This window comes from Gossypium hirsutum, chromosome D05, assembly GCF_007990345.1.
Source record: "Gossypium hirsutum isolate 1008001.06 chromosome D05, Gossypium_hirsutum_v2.1, whole genome shotgun sequence".
Lineage (NCBI taxonomy): Eukaryota > Viridiplantae > Streptophyta > Magnoliopsida > Malvales > Malvaceae > Gossypium > Gossypium hirsutum.
Window position 1 is genome coordinate 49,727,255 of NC_053441.1, and position 13,341 is coordinate 49,740,595.

Below are 13,341 nucleotides of genomic sequence, written 5' to 3' on the forward strand. Positions count from 1 at the left end.
CGAACATCATACAAACTTATGTAAGTTCAAACAAACATAGTAAGTTCCTTTGCCATAAAAAATGACCCTACTACACAGGGGTAACGAATGTAAAATAAAATAAAATAAATACGAATTACTCCTTACTTTCTCAAAGCGAACATTTGAAATTAGGGTGGCGAACTCCACCAGATCCTCTGAGCCACTTGCTCACTATAAGTCATTCCTTTAGTCGGACTCTCCACTTGACTGTATTATGAATACATTGTCATATCAGCATGTCCTATTATTTCTTCATGTCTTTCCTTCCTTTCATGCACTCACATTCAGGACATTTGGTTGTACATCTGTCTACCATCTCATACCTTGGTGGTAGCGCATCCCTTGCCTTCCCACCAAAGCGACCTTAAGTCATACCCTCCTTGGCGGATTTCCATGATCGGACCAGTCTTGGCGGACTCCTTCTTTTTATACCATAGTCCTGAAGGACTTATTGACATTCATGTATTATCCTGACCTTTAGCAGGCCCTTTTATTTAGGTGAACCCATTTTCGTTTCATCTTAATGCTCACAGTGGTGAGATTAGTTTTGATAATCCACCACTCACACTAACCCTTAATTGGGATTTCACCTCTCTCATACACGACGGTCGGTCTAACTTGTTGGACCAATAGATTAGCATCCATATGGATATACAACTTGCCATTCCACTTACTCGCCCCTTTCTTATGGGCTATCATTATGGCGAAGTTCCCGTACTAGACTTTTCTCAAAGAGGAATAGTCTTTACAGACATTTTGTCCCCTTTTACTTTCCATGCTTAGGCCAGCTTCTGTACAACCTATCTTTCTCTAATTTTCATTGGGTCTTCGCTCCTACCTTTTTTCTTACCACTTCCACCATTATGGCGATTTCATCTAGATCCACTTATCACTACTTACATTTTCATTTACTTCTTCTTCCAATTGCATAGTTTCTCATGCTTGGCACACAGGTTTATACCTTATGTTTTAGGTCCCGACTGACTTTTTGCATTTACTCTCTGACTGAATCTATGGGATGATGTAGCCAAGCTATGGTCTTACACCCTTCTTATCTTTTTCTCACATCCCGATGGACTTACCTATGTTTATTGTGCTGGCAGACTGCCTGTTCTATGTTTATTGTCCCACCGAACTTTCTTTGTTCTGTGTTTACTATCCCAACGGACTATCTTTGTTCTATGTTAATTGTCACAGTGGGCTTTCTCTATGGATGCAATGAAGTCTTTCATCCATGGTCTTACTCATCATACCTGGCTACCATAGCGTCTTTCATCTATGGTCTTACACCGTATACCTTATACTTTGTACTATACAACCATGGCGTCTTTCATCCATGGTCTTATGCCATATACCTTTTACCATGTACCATGCTACCATGATGTCTTTCATCCACGATCTTATGTTACCTACCTCATATCAAACTGTCATAGAGTCTTTCATCTATGGTCTTACGCCTTATATCACTGTCATGGTGTCGGCTCGAAGGACCAGTTGATACCATCGTCGTAGTAAATACCATTTCATTGTTTCATTTCCCGAATCCTTCTATCATTAACTCATTTACACCATCTGACCGCCTCCAGACGTACTAACATCCAGAGTATGAATACTGCAACTAAAAGATATGAAATATAGAGGCGATGCCTACAAGTATCAAGTTGTAATATAGTTACAACGGAGTGGGTGAGTACTTCGAGGACCGTTCCCAAGGGAGACGAGTACTAGATTAATTCTAACCTAAACGTAAATAGATCTAATTAGTACTTTAAATAAACCATATTATGAATAAATATAAAAGGGAGAAATTGCCTATACCCTAAGGAAAGAAATAACATGTATAAAATAAGAACAATAGAAAACTAAATCTCTAAACTCAATCAAATCTAAGCATGGGTGATGTAACACCCCTAACCCGTATTCGTTGTCGAAATAGGGTTACGGAGCATTACTAGAGTTTACATTTGAGAACTATAAAAAATTTTAAAACATTTAATTCATATCATCAATCACAGCAAAACCAATCAATAGCATACATATTGTCCCTTATACGAGTCCTTGAGGCCCTAAAAACACATTAGAAACAAATTGGGACTAAATTAGAAATATATAGAAATTTTAGAGAAAAGATAAAAATTTATAAATTGCAGGGGTCACATGGTCGTGTAGCCAAGCCGTGTGACTCACACGACCAAGGGATACACCCGTATCTTAGGCCATATAGGCATTCAAAATAGGGACACACGACCATGTCCTAGCCCGTGTCTGTGCCCATGTAACTCACTGACTTGGGTCACATGGCCAAACCACACGCCCGTGTGCCAGGCCATGTACCCTTTGAAATAACCTCACACACCCGTGTGCCAGGCCGTGTAAAACTAGACTTGTAGACCTTTGAAAACTACAGGGAACACACGACCATGTTACCTGGCTGTGTGTCACACACGACTGAGACACGCCCGTGTCTCTGCCCGTATGGACGAAAATAGGCTATTTGATAAGCCATTTTTCTCACCTTTTTCAACATGTACCTATAATCTCTTTTACATATATACCTAAGCCCTCAAAAGGCACCAAAACAATTCATAATCAAGCCAAACACATATGGTACAATAACATCCAACCAATATGCCCAAAGGCACCTCAAATGACAACATTAAAACATGTATAACCATGTATTCAATTTGGCCAAAATAACTGATTATCTTCTAACTAAGTTTGCATCACTACACAACATGTAAATCACTTACCAAAACATACCGTTTGGTACCAACTGTACCACGTAATTATTAGTATCAAAATACATAAATGCTTATTATGGCAAAACACCAATTCACAACAAGTTATATGTCATATCTAATATGCACATTCATCTACTTTTCTATCTACCATCATTCAACCATAACAAGTCATATATCAAACATTACAATGCTACTTATATACACCTTATAATATATACCATTTTATCAACACAAGGACAAAATGAAAACTAACTAAATGATCATTTCCACAACCAAAACACATAGGCTAACATTAGGCAAAATACTTATACATGCCATTATAGCCTTAACCAAGATATCAAAATCTATCGATATAATCGCTAGATAGTGTGATAAATCTTCGACGAGCTTCCAACCCAATCGAGCTTCCGATAGTATGAAAAGTAAAGAAAAATAACTACGTAAGCAATGAATGCTTAGTAAGATCGTATAAACTTTAATTATATCTATCCATTTCAAATATGAAATTTATACATATCAAGGGTAATCATATATCGATACCACACAATTCATGAAGCCAAATTCAACAACTCACAAATTGAATAATTCCACAGCATCAGTTATACCTATCATCACTAACAAAGTAGGATTTTATAAAAACCTTAAATCTTTTTCAATTTTCTTCCTTTCGTTTGCATTTTATTACTTTCCATTACATTTACTTTCTTTAGCTTAAATAACATCATCAATTTAATTCATCATTCAATTTCATATGCATAATACACAAGACACAAGCCTATCATCAACCATAGCCACAAGTGGGTGCATTTAAACATAGCTCTTTTAGAGTTAATCACATGATAAACCATTTCATAAGAATTTACTTAATTTAAACCTTACCACTTATTCAGGAGTACAAGTATATTTTCATTTGAGCACTTACCATTTCAATACGACTTATAAGTAAACATAATACCATTCAACCAACAACTTGGCACTTGCCTAAGCATCAAACAACAACACATGTTAGCATACTTGAACATATTTCATATAAATTCAACATTGATAACCTTATTTTCTCAACATGTCACACTTGAGTTCATTACTCATCTCAACTTACATAATTACCATGTATCAACATATCAAAGATATTCATATATGTAAATGTCATGATACATATCATTATCTTACCGTTTCATCATATACATATATCATCCATTACAATATATCATGTACCATCATTTCCATGTATTTTATGTATATACCTTTATTAATTTGTATCGACCTCATATCGTCTCAAACAGAATTGTGCCCGTTGAACCACTTAGAATATCGTTAGATACGCTGGTAGTACACACGAGGTATATTGAACTATAATTCGTCAATTCCTGTACATGTATGCTCATACGGGTTCTAAACGGTAAGCTCCTCTGAGCTAAATAACAGTAAGCACTACGAGCTAAGTATCGGTAAGCTCATAAGAGCTGGAACCGGTAAACCTAATGACATGTCATTTGTATCCCACGAATTCCTAAGGTTCAAACAGGGCTCGGTATCCTTCGTGCATCGTTGAATTTTCCTCGTTTCATTATAATCTAAATGGTATAATTACATAAATATATATCATTTCATTTTCAATAAAATTCATATAATAACATTCAATTTAATCAACAATACACATAGTATAGTTCATACGAACTTACCTGGCTAAATTGCAGAAATACCAAAGTTTAGGAGCATTTTGGTAATTTTCTATTTTTCTCAATTTTCTACCTGATCTTGATCTAAATTAATAATTTATTCAATATATTAATTTAGACAATAAAAAAATCCACTTCATACAATTTGGTCATTTTTGACATTTTTTCAAACTTGCCCCTAAAGTTTTACTTTTATTCAATTTAGTCCCTAAGCCCAAAACATGCAAATTAACCATTTTTACCTAGAATTGAGCTTATCCAAATGTTCATGGTATCAAAAACAACTGATTTATGAAACAATTTCACATTAAATACTTGTACTTTTATTAATTTAACAAATTAGTCCTTAATTGAAAAATTCATCAAAATCACTTAACAAAAAACTTTTAAATATAAATCAACATTCCAAATTCACCATATAATATCAAAAACCACAAGATTCATCAATGGCAACATTCAAAATTTTTAACAGTTTCAAAATCGAAGGTACGGGCTTGCTGGACCTAGTTGCAACGATATCAAAAACATAAAAATTACAAAAAATTAATAGCCTAGGGGCTTACTTGCAAGGAATTTGACTAGCTGAAATATCCCAGCATCCATGGATTCTTTTCTTTGCATTTCCGGTTTGTGAAGAAACAATAAAGATGCAGCCATTTAATTTTTGTTTATTTTAACATCTTTTTACCTATTTACAAAATTACTCTTACCTAACTTTAAAAATTAATCAATTGCCAAGCCATGCACATCCACAAACACTTTTAATGGTATATTTACCATATAAGGACTTCCACATTAAAGTTCTATAGCTATTTAATACCTTTAGCTTATAAAACACAACTTTTGCACTTTACACGATTTAGTCCTTTTTGCTTAATTAACTATCGAAATGATAAAATTTTCCAACAAAGCTTTTAATTCCACCTTAATTACACTCCGTAAATATTTATAAAAATATTTACGACTCATTTTATAGAAATGAGGGCTCGATACCTCATTTTCTAAAACCACTTAAACTTAATAAATCATTTATACAACAAAAATCACTATATCAAAAACCTTTTAAAATCACAATTAACTTGTAAATATTAAATATAATATTTACAACCTTACTTGTCGGATTTGGTAGCCCCAAAACCACTGTCTCTGACACTACTGAAAAATGGGTTGTTACAAGTGATTAGTTCACTTCGGTTATAACTAATTCCTATTTCGGGTTTCTATTCAATCAGCTAGTCGTTACCCTAGCAGGATCTCTCAATCTTCCACTAAACTAACGAGTCGGTAAGAACTACTTATCTCTCAACCTCACAGTCCAAATCGATTCGGGGTTAAGGTGGTCACGGATAGGCCATACCAATTTTGGGTTAATTCCCACCTATATGATTTTCTAGGGTCGTTAAGCCTATGGTTTAAGTTCTTCCTCTCCCAAATAGTTGATCCATTAAAAGAACCCTACATAGCAATTAATTAATCAGAATTCCACTCGCTAATCCCCCATATGAAGATTAGTTCCTCATGGATTTCATAAACACAATAAACTTGATAAAATAAATAGACATTAAGAGTAACTGAAGAATAGAATGTAAAGAGAAATAAACTAAAAAGAAATCTAAAACCTAAGAAAAGGGAAAAACTAAAATCTAAATTTACAAATAAAACTTAGTGTTAAATGAGCCTATTTATAGAATTAGGGTAGTCGTCGTCCTCAACCCTAGCTTAGCTGACGTTCTCGTGTTTAATTTTTATTGTACGGGCCAAAACACCTCTGATTCGTATTTAATCTCGTGTAGGGCGGGTGTTGCGACACCCTACTATTTGTGTCACAACATCCCAACCTTCTGGCCACTTATATATCTCAACATATTATGGTAGATTACCGCCCCACACATATTTTCTTTTTCTTTTTTTTTTTGCAAAATACCACATAATAAAATGACTCAAAAAGTATTAACATTATATATGTTTAAAGTAGGTGTAATTTGAGTGCCTATAAACCATGTCCACATTTTTTCCAGTGGAAACATAATTGCTTGATTAAAATTTGTGGGTAGTTCGATATCTTGTCGATGGTTCCATGTACCCCTCTTTTTAGTTAAATATTTTACAACGTCATTCATATCTATGTCACTAAATGTATTTAAATACTATGTCCCTAAATGTATTTAAATATGTAGTATCAAGAAAATTGTTTTCATAGTATGGGACGTTGTAAAATTCATAAATTGCTCGAGGAGTAACATGTATCTCCTTGCCAGAACCAATATCGTTTCCCAAATGGCCCCATGATGCCTTTTAACCTCTTGGCCTCTCAATGAAGCATTAAATTCTTGGACAATTAGGATAATTGCATTTTCTTTAGGGATTACACACAAGCATTCCAACCTATGATACTGAACTAAAGACCAAATTTCTTTACATAATATCATCGATGGCTCAAATCCCCTCTCTTGTATAAATATTTTTCCTTAGAGTTCTAGGAAAAAGTTTTCCAGATTTGCATTTAATAATCTAGAGGGATTTGAAACTACCAGTGTTTCTTTCACATTAGTTTTTCTAGTCTTCCTTTAAGGCATTTTCAATACAATCCTTACTAAACGAACTAATTGGATATCAAGAATGTATTTCAATGGCAATAAAACACTAAAAGTCTAAGTTGGAACTATTAACCTTGACTTATGAAGTTGTTAATTCCCTTGAAAACTCATTCCAAATTCCCTTGTGAATGCTTGATCTTTAACCTACATCAAAAAATAAGGAGAAGAAGAGAAATTGCAACAAAAATAAAAAGAAAGGAAGCTTTTTAGGGTTTAAGGGATTTTGAGAAAAAATGATGTTAAGGAGAGTTTAAAATTAAATAAAAAGTGTTTTAAGGTTTAAAAATTTAATGTTTTAAATTTAAAAACTGGGTTAAAACAATTTTAAAGCTGACAGGTTGCGCAATGGGTCGGGTTGACCCTGTAAAAAATTGCAGCGATGTCACGACACAGGGGTTTCGTGTCACGACATCCCTAGCAGGATACCAATGTCGCGACATCGAGGTTCGATGTCGCGACACACTTTGAATTTTTTGTAACCTTGGCGTATAATGTTTTCTTTGTTGCGACGCAGAGGTGTTATGTCATGACATCGAGCTAAATTGCTCGATTCCATGAACCTCTAATCGATGTTGCGACACAGAGGTTTTGTGTTGTGACAATGACTCTGTTTTAGCCCTCATCTTGAATTTTAAAGTGTTCGGAACATATTTTGAAACAGTTTAAACAATTCAAAGAAAATTAAATCCTAATATAAATGAGTCCTGACGTACTTCCCCCGACACTTTAGAGCACACGTTGTCCTTATTGTAAAATTATTAAGATGCAAACAAGGAAAATTCCCTAAGAAAGCTAGACCCTTGTTGTTGTATTGGCATCGGGATTCGTTTGCTCCAAGCGGTCAGAAAGTACCTACAAGAAAATACTATGACAAGAAATATGAAATATGCAATATAATATAAAGGAAAAGAAAGAAAGAAATAAAATAAATAACTAAAGTAATAAAAGAACGAATCAAATTTTAAAACAAGAAAGAGAAGTTCTTTAAAAGTTGGGACGATGTGTGTCGCCACCATAGAAGAACCTCCAACTGGTTCTCGATACCTTAATCTGATTCTGTCGATGTATATGCACCAACCACTTTGGTTGATTCCACTTATTTTATCTTATTTTTGACTGACGTGACATCCACATTGTGAGCCAATTAGTACCAAATTCGAACCAACCCCAAACTATTTCAGGGGTACTATTGCCTCAAGCTTCCTTTTCCCAATATTGCGTGAAGCTTTGGTTGCTCAAGCCTTATTGACCTTGTCGAATGAGAATGAATCATACCCCTCAACCTCTTTGGTTGGCACCTTATTTTCTATGGCTAGAAAGTGTATCGACACTTCTACACTTTCATTCAGCATCGATTTAAGCTTCATGTTAGTGGTTAGTTCATATTTACTTCTATATTTACGGTTAAATTTGCTACTATGTCGATTTGATCAGAGTTCATTTCAACTATGTTCAACTTATCTCCATGATCTTCAGTTACAAGCTCAGGTTGGATCTCACCATAAATCTCATCACAATTATCGATAATACAATGGCTCTCATCATCCAAGTCGTGCACGCAAGACATGTCCTCTTTTCGAGGAGGCAACATTTCAAATATTTCTTGCATCATTTTCATCATTTGTGCCATCATATTTGACATGTTTAATAATACCTCAAAGTTTTACCGTTTTGGTGATTTCACATGAAGGCATCTCATAGGAATCACAAGGAAGCTTGTTTGACTGTTCAGGCATATCATGATCTTCTTCAAGTGCTTTATACAAATTACTAGTGAAATTATGTGGATGTTTGACTATATAGTACCTTGGTTATTGCTCACGGGTATGTTGAGGCTTCGTTTCCGTGTTGACTCAGCTTTATCATGAATAATTTTTTATTTTTCATGATCTCCCAGTATTCATATACTCTCTCATCGTATATTTCATCATCATAGTCCATTTTATCGTCAAACCACATATAATCAGACTCATCCATAGTTAAAAGATCTTTGATGACTTAGTCTCTATGAATCAGTGACTGACTATACGAGTGTTCCTCTCCCCCGAGGCATACACTAAGATTTACAATGAGACATAAAGAAGTTAGTAAACTAAATTAAAAAAATAAAAAAAATATAATCGTATCTATGATTTAAAATTTTTCTAATTATTCTATTAAACGCGAAAATTAAAACTAATTTAGTAACGTTGCCTCCTCGGCAACGACACCAACAACTTGACTGCCTCCGATGTAACAACATCCAGAGTATGAATACCGTAAATAAAAGATATGAAATATTGAGGTGGTATCCACAAGTATATGAGTTAGGTTATAATATAGTTACAACATAGTGGGTGAGTGCTTCGAGGATTGTACCCAAGGGAGGTGAGTACTAGATTAATTCTAGCCTAAACGCAAATAGATCTAATTAGTACTTTAAATAAACCATATTACAAATAAATATAAAAAATGAGAAATTGCTTATACCCTAAGGAAAGAAGTAGCATGCATTAAATAAGAATGACAGAAAACTAAATCTCGAAACTCAATCAAATTTAAGCATAAGTGATCAGTTTGCTTCAGTGATCATAACTAATTCCTATTTCGGGTTTTTATTCAATCAACTAGTCGTTACCCTAGTAGAATCTCTCGATCTTCTACGAAAATAATGAGTCGGTAAGAACTACTTAACTCTAGACCTCACAGTCTAGACTGGTTTGGGGCTAAGGTGTTTACGGGTAGGTCATACTAAGTTTCGGTTAATTCCCACCTAAATGAATTCCTAGGGTTATCAAGCCTAGGGCTTAAGTTCTTCATTTCCCAAACAGTCGATCCGCTAAAAAACCCTACATAGCAATTAATTAATCACACTTTCATTCATTAATCCCGCATAAAAGGATTAGTTCCTCATGGATTTCAAAAACATAGTAAACTTGTTAAAATAAATAGACATTAAGAGTAACTCAATAATAGAGTGTAAAGAGAAATCCTGATTATATTTCATTGATGAGCGTAGAATCCACAAAATCGAATCTACAAATCAAATCCTTCGATGAGCGCTAATAGAAATAAACAGAAAAAGAAATTTAAAACCTAAGAAAAGGGAAAAACTAAAAACTAAATTTACAAAGGAAACTTAGAATGTCAAAAGCTCCCTTTAAACAAGTTCTAAATGAGCCTATTTATAGAATTAGGGTAGTCGTCGTCCTCAATCCTAGCTTAGCTGAGGCTCTCATGTTTAATTTCTATTGTACGGAGAAAACTCCCTTGACTTGTATTTAATCTCGTTCAAGGCAGGTGTCGTGACATCGTAGTGTCTGTGTCGCAACATCGAAGGCATTATGCATAGTTTAGGGGTGGGTCGCGACATCCCATGGCTGTGTCGCGACACCTAAGACAAACTTGGATTTCTTGTATTCTGCTCCCTATGTTGTAATATCAAGCTCCCCGTGTTGCAACACAACAACCAGTTTTGAGTTCTTACACCTTTGAATGGTCTCCTGCACACTTACTAAATATGCTAACTCGCCTTTAATATGCTAAACTAAGAAATCATACTAAAATTGTTCATATTATTTTTGCAGTAATTATTTATATAACGATCTAGAATTATAAAAGATGGTTGGAGAAATGGAAAGAAACTTTATTTCTATGTTTTTAGGTGTATCATGCAAATGAAATTTTACTCCTATTTATAGGAGGTCTCATGTCAACGCATAGTATCCTGGGACACTATTATGGCTATGTGTTTGTAACCTCTTTTTATGAGTGTTGTTAGAGCCAAGCCCTTGAGCTCTTAGAAGTGGTCACACTATAATTATAACACTCTAACATATTAATGTTATGGGTCTATTAAGAGTATGATACTCTCATCATTTCCTTATCATCACGGTTACCTAGCACTTTTTCCCTTGGGATGATATATTATATATTATTTTGTAGTGCTAGCAGTCATAGACTGATGATGTACTTTGTCTCACTGAACTTAAGATTTGACATTATAACAAGCGTTGAGTTAAGTTTCCATCTTGGGTGACTCAAATATTATAGGCTTGTACCTCATCCCTAAGTTTCCAAATTTTCAACATAGCTATGTTAATTATCTATACCACATGGTGAAACTTTATATTTATTTGTGTCTTAAAAATTCACAAGACCAACATTCCAACTATGTTTAATTACCCATTTTTTCGCAAAAGAATGCTATCGAGGATATCCTTTCTAATATCATCAAATTACAATGATCACATTATTTTTTCTTATCATGACAATTTCATATTTGGCTACTTTATTCATTTCATCAAAGAAATTATTTTCACAATCACCAAATATATGAAACCATACATCATTTCTTTTTCACCAAGTATGTTGTTGTAAAGAGGCCTCAAATCTCTTAGTGAAACTAGACAACATATTTGCTATTTATTATAGCTTTCTTTCAAAGTCAATACATGAATATAATTTTTTTGGCATTCATATTCAAATAACATTATTTTTCTTAACACACCATGTAACACCCCATACTCGACCTGATCGTCGGGTCCAAGCTAAAAGGGACCACATTCGTTGCTGAAGCAACTACAATTGGTCACAGTCAATTTATATCACTAAATGATTAAATTCAGTTGAAATATGCATTCAATTAAATATACAAACATTTTTAGGTCTTATAAAATCTTACGAAAGCTCAGATATTAACTCAAGGTCAAAGAAGGATCGAATTGTAAAGGTTTAAAAATGCAGAGTTGACGTCGTGATGTCAACATTTCCACATTGTGACATCACCAAACAGTTTGTCATGTCACAAAGTTAGACCACTCGACGTCGTGACACTACTTATTGTGTTTGCCTTGTCAAGATGATGGGGTTCCTCTTGTCACCGTGACATTACGAGTCATTTCTTGTCGCGGAGACAAACGTTTGACGTCGTGATGTCACATACTATTTCTACACTTTTCTCTTTTAAAACCTGCAATTTTCCAAACTAAATTCTAGCAACCAAAGCAACATAACTATTCGCATCATATCAATGTTATTTCACATACTACAACCATTTACCAATGCCACCATACATGTAACCAAAATTACCCCACATAATTCACCTATGTCTTATATGCATACTTATATATACTTATATATCTATTCATGCATATCTTTTATATCTTAACATTAACATTTCATACCAATTCATTTGACTAATATACACACTATACATCCAAAAGATCAATTTCATAGTCAAATTCTATTCACAAAATCATATAAGTATAGTAATATACCAAAGTGACTTAGCTAGGTACATGCCAAGCTATTTACAAAAAAATGTATACAAAATTTGCTAAGACATGAATCGATTACTGGATGCTGGAACTCTGCTCGAACTACTAAGGATCTACTGTACCTACGCATGGAGAAAACAAACTGTACGCTGAGCAAATAAGCTCAGTGGTATTTCTATAATTCAAGAAGAAAAATGCAAGTTAATTCAATTATAACATTCAACTAGTATACCATTCATATTAAATACAAAGTATCATGATAAGTGTACCGCCTATGCCATATAATTCAACCTATACATAATCAATTAACTAATTTAAAAATGTATCACATTTTCATACAAATTTTTGAATCGAATCAATTGATTTGTCATATTTTCAGATCAGTCTTCTAGACTTGTATATTTGGTTCTCATGATCTTTCGTATACTATCGAAATTCATATATTATAACTCTTCTTTTAAGCATAAATTCTCAATATCAATTCAATTGATATACCATTATCAACTTTACATTTTATATCCTTATTAACCTGACTCGGACTCAAATGGATACACGAATCCAACAGACACACCAAATTTGGCACCCTGTTCCTTATCGAATACTCTAAAGAAAATAGATTGTGCCCAACACTCATCAACACTCATTGACACCCAGTGCCTCATCGGATAATCCTATGGCATGTCAACTATATCCGACTTTTCCTGAATAGTTAATAAGGTAACCAATTATCCAATTCTCAGTATAGTTCAATTTTGCATTTTATATTTCCAATTCATCAAACAATTCACCAATATATACATATAGTATAATATGAGTCATCATAATTCAAAGCCAATTTTACATTTTCATCAAGTCATACTATTTTCAAATTTATTTGATTTAGTCCTCTATCTTGATAATCAATCAAATTCATACCAATACAATTCGATCAATCATATTTAACTCACCTCAATTCATACCATGCAAAAGAATAGAAATATGCAGCAATTCAAGTAATTCAAATTATAGAAATATAAATCGAACACTCGAGTTACTCATCATCTAT